Below are 10869 nucleotides of genomic sequence, written 5' to 3'. Positions count from 1 at the left end.
TAGTGTTATCACTGATGAATCCTTAAGTAGACCAGTGGTTTATTCTTTTGTTCTTTTGTTATCAGGATGGGACAGATTTAACTGCAGGGTTCAGCAGGAGGTAAGTAGGAGAAGCCTCTCATTAAAGAAGAATTGGGAAATCCCATCTGAACATCCCTCTTCTCATTTTTAGTGATTTCAGAACACATGATGAATAATACAGTGAAATTCTTAATATCAAATGCAAGAGTATGCAAATACTGCAGTCAACCTTACGTGTGCTTTTCATCTTTCTTCCCTTCTTTCTTTTTCTTTTCTAAAACAAAACATTTGTGTTTATGCAAGTTAAGCACAGTGTCTTATGAAGTAGTCACAATTAGATGTAATTACAGTGTGATCAATTTGTAGCTTAACTCCTTTGTGAGTCCAATAGGGTACTTTACAAATAAAGAGCTTCTGAAACCAATGCATTTCTAAAATCCATGGCAGGGAAGTTAATGCTGTCACAAATGGATCAAAGCATTATTTTGACTCTGATTAGTAGTTCTATTTACTATACTACTCTTTGACACATCGTTTGAAATATGTGTACAACTTAAATCACACATCTGCCTTTTTAGAGGGAGAAAAGCATATAGAATGAATGACTTCATCTCTTCCCTTCTCTTTTTCCAATAGGTTTCTACATATAGAAAACCTATTGTTGGATAGAATTGTCCCAGATCTGGAACATGAACTGTGTGGAGAGTGAAGGGTATGGGCTAAATATGAGGAATAGAAGACAGTGGTAATGGAAGCTAGAAGACCTGTGTTGCAGCCCCCTCTCTGGCACCCACCAGGGCTTGTTTGTTACCTAAGGAGCCCTGGTGGCACAGTGAGTAAGAGCCTGGCTGCTAACCAGAAGGTCAGCAGTTTGAATCTACCAGCTGCTTCTTGGAAACCCTACAGGGCAATTCTAGTCTGTCCTATAGGGTAGCTGTGAGTCAGAATCGACTCGGTGGCAACGGTTTTTTTTATTTCCTCTCTGAGCCACAAGTTCCCTCTCCAATAAAATGGGAGAACCAAGGAGAATTTAAGATGAGGACTAAGGATGATAATCTAGGTGAAGTCACCTTGTGAATGTCAAGTGCTATGTACCAGTTTGGTTTCTCATTAAGAAAGTGAACTCCATTTTCTCAGTGGGGCTTAAAAGGTCATCCAGAGCAATGAGATACCAATCTGCTTTGCCTCTGAGTCCCTTTTCAAAGTGCCAGCTATTCTTCATTCCTGTCGTCATCCTTCTAATTGTAATTCCAAAGGAATTCCACTCTGAGAGTGTAGACCTTTGAAATTCCCAATTTGATACTGCTGGTACTGGAGCTCCAGAAACAGACTGTCTAAGGACATTTGTGTGGTTCTCGAATCTTCTACTCATCAATGAGTAAGGCTGTAACATGAGGGCAATGGTGATTCAGTGGTGGAAGTCTCTCCTTCCATGAGGGAGAACCAGTTTTGATTCGTGGCCGATGCACAGCATGCACAGCCACCACCTGGCTGTCAATGCCTCTGATGCTGAACAGGTTTCAGTGGCGCTTCCAGACTAAGATGGACTAGGAAGAAAGGCCTGTCAACCTACTTCCGAATATTATCCAGTGGAAACCCTATGGATTACAATGCTTTGAGCCCTAACTGATCATAGGGATGCCAGATGGGACAATGCTTTGTTCCCCTGTGCCCGGGGTCACCACAAATCAGGGGCAACTCAATGGCAGCTAACAACAACAAAGGCTGTCACATGGCTATGAGGTATTGCCAAAAGGCTGCTTCTTCTATTTACCAAAGTCAATGATACCAGTGAAAGATTGAAGGATTAGTTTAGAGATAAGAAAAGTATACTTTATAAATAAAACTAGTCCCATTTGTTTTATATTATTGAAAGAGACAGACACTCTGTTGTATTCTCTTCCAGATTAAATAGTGTTCCTAGGCTAAGTCAGAAGACCCACTCAAACAGTGTTTGATATATCCTTTCTGAAAATATCTGCTATCACCTTTCAGATGAAACATACTTCCCCTGAAGAGGAAACCATAAGGTTGCTGCAGAGGAAACAAGTTTTGGAAGAGGGTCCCAGTTGATATTCACTATACCATAAAACAACTTCCAATATCAGGAAAAGCATCTGCACCCTGTGGAATTATAAGAACTACTCCATTTGGCCACATCAGAGTTATTTAAATGGCCACAATTAGATTACAACTGAGAAAAATGAAACAATTTATTTCCTATGTTTGGAAAACTACTTATTATCTGATCTAAGGAACCTGAGAGATAGGGAATCCAAGGAACATAATGTGGCCACCTCTGAAACATAGAATAACAAGACAGTCTTATATTACATGAGGTGAGAATGACTAAGTGTATTAGGGTTACAGGCTCATAGAATGACCTTACGATTCATACCTAAGTTTAACCCTCTTATTTTAGAAACAAAGACACTGAGATTCAGTTACAATGATTTTCCCATGGTTATAATCTAATTTGTTATTGATCTGGGAATGAAATTCATGTCTCCTGACTACCCATCCTAAAGTGCTGCCAAAAAATGTAAGGTTATGATTGAGGGAAAAATGTACTCTTTAGGGAACTAAATCTAAGAAACATCAGGAAATACTTGCCTTTATTATATTTTTGGAGAAGAGAGATTTCTTACAATAGTTACTAACAATCTGAGAAAGAAGTTGTGAATTAGATTCCAGGTTTGGTGAGATGGAAGTTGTCATCTTCATTATTGTCCTTATCCAACATTGTCAAGAAGCCCACACTGGTACCTGACTCTTTATGATGAATAGCAAATTAAGTGGGCATTTTACATTTGTTTTAGGACTCTGAGATAGATAATAGTGTAGGGAGACTCTTAACTGTTTGTTCATGGGAACTTTTTGTTAGTAGTACTTGACCCCTATTGACAACCACCAGATATCACTTATCTTGGTTCTCTCTCCTACATTGTCTTACTCTTACATCTTGAATGCTTGGTTGTCTAAGTACAGATAGAACATTCTTTTAACAGTGTGCCTTAGCTTCCTGCCTGTACCTTCACTTCAGCCAGGTCTCCAGACCTCATGGGTAGATCTGGTGACGGACATCTGTATCTTTCCCTGCATGTGCCATTTTTTTCTGTGAGCATGCTGCTATGGCAAATTAGCTAGCAAAATGGAATGAGGAATTTGCTGGTAATTACCTAGAAAGTTCAAGAGAAAGGACTTCTGATCCTAAGGGCAGACCTGGGCTGAATGTTGGCACAGGAGAATGTTGAAGATGAGGTGAATTTGAGGATGAAATTATGCCAAGAGGGGAATTAAGATAAATTTTAACTATGTCACAAATATTCCTTAGATGGATCCAGAAGAAGAATCTCTGCTGCTTGTGTTTTTGTTTAGCTTAAAAGCAGATGGAATTTTCCAATTAAACTAATAATAACTGAGTTGTCTTCTTTACCTGCAATCTATTAAATTAAGAGAAATGCTCTGACTGTCTGCTATGTGATCAGCACTGCAAAGAGAAAATGTTGATGACGAAAGACTGCAGCTAATGTAAAGGAGCCACTTGGGGGTGATTTTAACCTTCTTAGGTTAAGGCAAAAGCAGGAACAGAGAACAGACAGTTCTCTATGAGAAGAGAGTACTTTTTGATGCACATCCCTGAGGGCAAGACTCATGACTTAATCATCTTTGTATCTCTAAAATGGATTTCTGAACCTGGAACTTAGCAGGTGCTCAGTAATGTTTGCCTAAGGAGCACTGAATATCTTTCTGGGCAAATGTAAAGAATTAGCAATTTCTTGGATTCTTTTCCATCCAAAGACATCCTTCTCTCCTCTCTTCCCCACTTCCCTGCTTAGGTTACCATGGTGGGTGTCTGCTTTAATAAAGAGAAACTTATTCTCTCACAGTTTAGGCTAGAAGTCTGAATTCAGGGTGCCAGTTGCAGAGCAAGGCTTTCTCTCTCTGTTGGCTCTTGGAGACGGTTCTTGTCATCAATCTTCCCTGGTTGAGGAGCTTCTGAGCTCAGGTACCCTGGGTCCAAAGGATACGCTGTTCTCCTGGCTCTTGTTTCTTGGTGGTATGAGCTCCCTGTGTCTCTCTGCTTGCTCCTCTCTTTATATCTCAAAAGAGACTGGTTTAAGACACAATCTAATCCCGTAGATTGGGTTCTGTCTCATTAACATAACTGCCACTAATCCCACCTCATTAACGTCATACAAGTAGGATTTATAACACATAAGAAAATCATATCATATGACAAAATGGTGGAAAATCACACAATGCTAGGAATCATGGACTAGCCAAGTTGACAGACATTTTGGGGGAACACAATTCAATCTATGACAGTGGGGAAATATGTTTTTGCATCTCTACTGGAGTATGAAATTTATTTTCCTATAGAAGAAAAGTTTAAAATGACATTCTTAGATATAACTGAAAACTGCTTTGGGGGGTACATTAGGGGTTTATGGTGATTTTTGTGCACTATCTTGGAACTCATCAGGTCATATATAACATAGTGTCTATAGGCAAATGTGTTCAAACTTTGAAATCCAACTTTTTTTCCAAGTTGATTAGAACCCCCATTCTTTTTTTATAGGCCTTTTTTATTATTCTAGCTGCAATGAATCTATGCAGAAAATAACAAATACCAATAGTGTTTTTCATCCAGGAATAAAAAAAAAAAAAAACTTACAAAGGGTATATTTTCTTCCTTCCTTCCTTCCTTCCTTCCTTCCTTCCTTCCTTCCTTCCTTCCTTCCTTCCTTCCTTCCTTCCTTCCTTCCTTCCTCCCTCCCTCCCTCCCTCCCTCCCTCCCTCCCTCCCTCCCTTCCCTTCCCTTCCCTTCTTTCTTTTGTGGTTCCACATTTATCCCTGGTTATTTTATTTGGTATTGCAAGGCATCTGGCCAAGGAGAGAAGGCAAATGCATACTAAACAGTTAACTAGTTTATGTAATGAATGCAGATAAGAAGTGGCATAGTGATCTAGAGAGAAGGAAAGTTCAATGTAGTATTCATTTCTTGAAAAAAGCTCCATAGTCAATTTGGGATTTGAGATGGGTAGATTTTAGGGAGAAGGAAGACAATAAGAATAGGCATTTTTTTTACCTGGGAATCTTTCACTGACCCACCAAGACTGACTGGATTAGATGCTCCTCCTGGAATCTCTGATAGCTTTTCCTTAACAAAAATTTGATCACTCTGTATTTTTATTTAATAGGCACTGTGAGTGAAATACTGTGAGGCAGAGATAGAAGAATATGAGAAATAGATGAATTTGAGCAATTGCTGGAGATGTTTGAACTTTATTCTGAGAATGCTGAAGAAAAAAAGTTTTAAGAAGGATAATATTACAACAGTCTGGAGGTCAGATTAAGGAGAAAACCTAAGGCAGAGTGACTGCAACTCTTGTTGATTAAAATAGTTCAGATATGAGAGAAAAAGGGGTAGAGAAACTGTGATGGGAATAGAATGGAAGGAATACAGAGACGCACCTCCGAAGTTGAAACAAAGGGTTTTATTGACAGGTGTAAGAGGTTGGAAGGAGAGAAGGGAAAAGTCACTAAAGTTTCAAGCCTAGTAGACTTATTATTTCTGTCCAAAGTAGCGGGTAAAACTCTATAGCATTTGTACAACTGCCAACATTGTCCTCCAGGTCTGAATAATTTGTGTCATTAGTGTCAGCATTTTTGTTTTCTCTCATTTTCTTTGCTTCATGTTGCCGTTGAGACAAATTAGGTTCTGTAGTCTCATATGTCTTCCAATGTCTATGTTTTCTAGTGGAAAAAGAAAAGGAAATTGAAAATGAAGTCAGCGACATTACATTTCTGTCTGGTATTGAGTCACTGGCCATTTAATCTGCTCATTAAACTCTCTTTGAGTTACTTTGAATCATTTTTACCATCTTAAGATGTGGGTTCACAGATTCAAGGACTTTTAGCAGTAAAAACAAATGTGGACATTATCCGGGAAAGATAAGAGAGAGCTCACACATTGGAAATGATACAGAAATTGAGGCCCAGGTAAATTATATAATTTGTTGTGAGCCATGTTGCCACTTAATGAAGTACAAGAATTAAAACTTATACCTACCAACTTTCAAATCATGGTTCCTCATTGTATGCCATAACAGTTATGGCAGTGCTACAGATACTTTGTCATATCTTGCAAATGTTTATAACTAAGTTAAATTTTATATCTTGTTATTATTACACTGTTGTGTATGCAAGACTCCAGAGAATTCAAAGGAAATAGTCATTTGATTTCAAATTAAGTTTGGACTCTCAAAAAAGGCCATTTGGCATTTCACTCTTCAATTGTAGGATTACATGTACTTTTTGAAACTTTCTGTTGAAGAGATAATTCTTCACAGGTCTCTTGCATTTCTATATATCTTGCAAACAGAGGCACTGTCTTTGTTTCAGAGTACCTTTTCAAGATTGTAGAAGAAACAGCCTTGGAAAATAGAGATAGAAGATAAGCACGCTTAATGTCCAGTATAATTAAGATAATGTCTCCCTTTGGAGCAAAGTGCAGCATGTTTATTGCTTACTATAAAAGATTTGAGTTCCCTAAACTCAAATTTCTGTCTTGTATGGAACCTACTGAGTGTTTAGGCATCCATCTGGACCTATATGCAATACTCCTGTGGGACTTGGGGGCAAGGGAAATGGTACAAATGTGCTGATACCCACTCTGCTGGTATGCTATGAGGAGTAAAGTTCTTTGTCTCTGACCCAGGAGTCTCATATCTTTTGCTATCATACATGAAACGGTGGTAGCTTAGCTCGTCAGATTGCAGGTAGGATAAAACCTCAGACCTTTTATAGTTCTTGACACTTTATAGGTGGAGAAGTTTATGGGCCCAGGAAAAATCTAATAATTGGCTTGAAATAAAGGAAACTTGAAAGGCTGTGTGTTTTCACTTAGATTACTAGAGCTTTAAATTGAATAGCTCAAGATCCAAATGTGGCTCAAGACATCCCAAGGCTCACCAACTGGACTTGTGAAATAGTACTTAGTTGTTCTTACTCACTTCATTCTTTATAGCCTTAAATGTATTATTGTTGCTGTATTCTAAATAATTTTGTCCACCACTTATCTGTCAAGTTTGTTGTACTGTGGTGGACTGTATGAAGAACAGGGCATCAGGATTGGAGGAATACTCATTAACAACCTGTGTTATGCAGATGACACAACCTTGCTTGCTGAAATTGAAAAGGACTTGATGCACTTACTGATGAGGATCAAAGACCACAGCCTTCAGTATGGATTACACCTCAACATAAAGGAAAAAAAAAAAAAATCATCACAACTAGGCCAATAAGCAACATCATGAAAAAGGAGGAAAAGAATGAAGTTGTCAAGGAAATCATTTTACTTGGATCCACAATCAGTGACCATGGAAGAAGTAGTTAAGAAATCAAACGAGCTCTTTTACCAGGGACCTGCCAACATGGGCTGCAGTCACACCAAAACCATGAAGAAGGTGGCCCCAGTCATCATTGAGAAGTACTACATGCGCTTGGTCAACTACTTCCACACCAAAAAGCATGTGTGCGAGATCACCAGTATTCACAGCAAGATAGTAGGCTATGTCAAATATCTGATGAAGCAGTTCAAAGAGGCCCCAGGAGAGGTACCTCCATCAAGCTATAGGAGAAGGAGAGAGAATTGCAATTGTGAGGTCTCATCCCTGGATCAGGCGATCATTGACATAGATTCTGACAGTAAGAAAATGCTGAAGCTCTTGAACTTTGGCAACCTGTCCAACCTGCAGGTCATTCAGTCCACAGTTGGGGTGAGTTTCAAAATACCCCATGGAGCCATTTGAATCTTTCTGCTCTGCTGTAATATTTTCAATAAACCTGGGGACACCAAAAAAAAAAAAAAGAAACCAGATGATGTTTTGCATTGGCAAATCTGCTACAAAAGACCTCTAAAGTGTTGAAAGCAAAGATGTCACTTTGAGGACTAAGGTATACCTGACCCAAGCCATAATATTTTCAATTGCCATATGTGCATGCGAAAGCTGACCAACAAATAAGGAAGACCGAAGAAGAATTAATGCCTTTGAATTACAGTGTTGGTGAAGAATATTGAATATACCATAACCATAAAAAGCAAAATAAAAAACCTGTTGCCAGCTAGTCGATTCTGGCGCATAGTGATCCTATAGGACAGATTAGAACTGCCTCATAGGATTTCCCAGGAACAGGTGGTAGATCTGAGCTGCTGACCTTTTGGTTAGTAGCCTGAGCTCTTGACCACTGCGCCACCAGGGATTGCCAGAAAAAACAAACAAATCTATCTTTGGAGAAGTACGGTCAGAATTCTCCTCAGAAGCGAGGATGGCGAGACTTTGTCTCACATACTTTGGACATGTTATCAGGAGGGACCAGTCCGTGGAGAAGGGCATCATGCTTGGTAAAGTCAGAAAAAGGGAGGAAGACCCTCAATGAAATGGATTGACAAAGTGGCTGTAACAATGTGCTCAAACATGGCAATGGTTGTGAGGATGGCACAAGACTGGGGAGTTTTTCATTCTGTTATATACAGGGTTGCTATGAGTCAGAGCCACCTCGATGGCACCTAACAACAAAACAAAAAAATGATTTTATAAATTAACAAGCTGGCAAAAGTTATATCTTGGATGCTTATGCAGGATAAACTGGCAAGTAGATATTGTATAGTAATTTGTATAACTAGGTAATGTGACCAAAATGATCGGATTGACCTACTTCAGTTTCTCAGTTTGGCATGTATGAAGAGCTCCTTTCAGGAGGATTCGTCCTCCTCATTGAATCCTCGTCAATAAATTATCCAGATCATTCTTTGGTGAAAATGGTTAATGCAGTCAGAAAAAATATTAGAATCAGAAGATACATTTGGATACCCCCTTTCCAAGACTGGTCATTACCACATTATCAATGCCCAAATGTCCACTTTGTTCTTGAAAGTTAAGCAGGTTGAATAATTCAAATAGACGTTTTCTGTTCTCTTCTAGTTTTACTTCTAAGCTAGAAACATAAATCAAGAATAAATAGAAGATAACACCATGAAGACTGAATGATAGAAAAGAAAACATCAGATATACAGTCTTTGTAAAGGCTCAGGAAAAAAAAACAGCATTTACATAAGCTTAATTCTTGATTGTAGTAATAGTTAATAGATTAATAGTTAATCTTTCCTCCAACCCTAATCTATTTTAATCATTTTCCTAGTATAAGGTTTGAAGCTAACAATGAATACGCTTGTTCTGCATGTCTGTTTTTAAACATTGGCTCCAGTTTGTTCTAAGCTAAAATATACTTCTGTTTCCTTTTTAAAGGGTTTTCTTCATTATTAATAAGATTTCAGATGGTTATAAGGTCATATAGATGATGCAAGGAGGGGTAGAATGGGTGCAAGAGTGGGTTAGAGGCAAAGGAGAGTACAAAGAGGATGGGAGTAGAGAGAGGGATTGCCGGAGAAGCTGCCCTGCAAATATGAAAGAGCAACTAATTGCTCAATGTTTATTAGACACAGTGGCTCATGTCCAGAAAGCATGATGCATGAGACTCATCTTCTGAGATCAAGGGAGACTTTGCTTTGAGAGGAAATAGTAGAGTTTGACTTGGTAATTGTACAGCTAATCAGTCCAGAAATTAACATTGATAACATTTTTGTCTGCATGTATATATACATATGTATATATATATATTTTTTTATATATTGTTTTAGTTAGCTAGTGCTGCTATAACCAAAATACCACAAGTGGATGGCTGTAACAAAGACAAGTTTATTCTCTCACAGTCCAGTAGTTCAGGGTGCCGGCTCCAGGGGGAAGGCTTTCTCTCTCTGTCGGCTCTGGAGGAAGGTCCTTGTCATCAGTCTTCCCTTGGTCTGGGAGCATCTCGGCACAGGAACCTCAGGTCCAAAGGACATGCTCTGCTCCAAGCACTGCTTTCTTGGTGGTATGAGGTTCCCAACACTCTGCTTGCTTCCCTTTCCTTTTATCTCCTGTAAGATAAAAGGTAGTACCAGGCCACACCCCAGGGAAATGCCCTTTACATTGGATCAGGGATGTAACCTGGGTAAGGGTGTTACAATCCCACCCTAATCCTCTTTAACATAAAATTATAATCACAAAATGGAGGACAACCACACAATACTGGGAATCATGGCCTAACCAAGTTGACATGTATTTTTGGGGGGACACAATTCAATCCCTGACATTTATATATGAAAGAAAACCTGCAGAACACTGCATTTTGTGCTAGTGGAATCTGTTCATTTGGGAGAAGACCTGCATTTATAGTATGCACAGTCAGCCCTTGTACTCATGGTCTACCTCACTTGCTAGCCATCTGTGGCAAGTTGTATTTTCTAAGATGGCTACAATATCTCCCATCTCACATGCTCTTCTGCAAAGGCATCCCACATACCCTTCCATTCCCCCATCAAGAGGTGGAGTTTATTTTCCCACCCTTTGAATCTGGATGGGCTCTGTGACTGCTATGGCAAAGCCCTTGATTGGCCTGGTTACTTTCCACTTCGTTCCCTTTGGAAGGTAGCTGTCATGAAAGATTGCAACTACTCTGAGACCACCAAACACTGAGAAGCCAGGCCATGTGGAGATGCCCTGGAGAATGAGATGCCAAGTGGATAGAGGGAAAGGCTAATGAGCACCAAGGAGCCAGACACCTTGGAAGTGGATCTTCCAATCCTCACTGCCCCAGCTGACGCCTCATGAATCTCAAATGTATCACCTTGAGGAGCCCTTCCTGAATCTCTGATCCACAAATTTAGGGCAAAATAAAATGATTCTTTTAAACCGCTAAGTTTATGAAGTAGTTTGTAACACAGCAATAGATATTTGGAAT

The 10869-nt window shown here is 39.2% G+C and overlaps 1 pseudogene; it reads left to right on the top strand.

Annotated features, from left to right (window-relative positions):
• The first annotated feature begins 6688 nt into the window (after window positions 1-6688).
• Window positions 6689-8023, top strand: LOC100663039 (small ribosomal subunit protein eS17-like; annotated as a pseudogene).
• The last annotated feature ends 2846 nt before the right edge of the window (window positions 8024-10869 follow it).

The sequence above is a fragment of the Loxodonta africana genome, chromosome 5, assembly GCF_030014295.1.
Source record: "Loxodonta africana isolate mLoxAfr1 chromosome 5, mLoxAfr1.hap2, whole genome shotgun sequence".
Lineage (NCBI taxonomy): Eukaryota > Metazoa > Chordata > Mammalia > Proboscidea > Elephantidae > Loxodonta > Loxodonta africana.
This window is presented reverse-complemented; position numbering and strand designations above follow the sequence as displayed.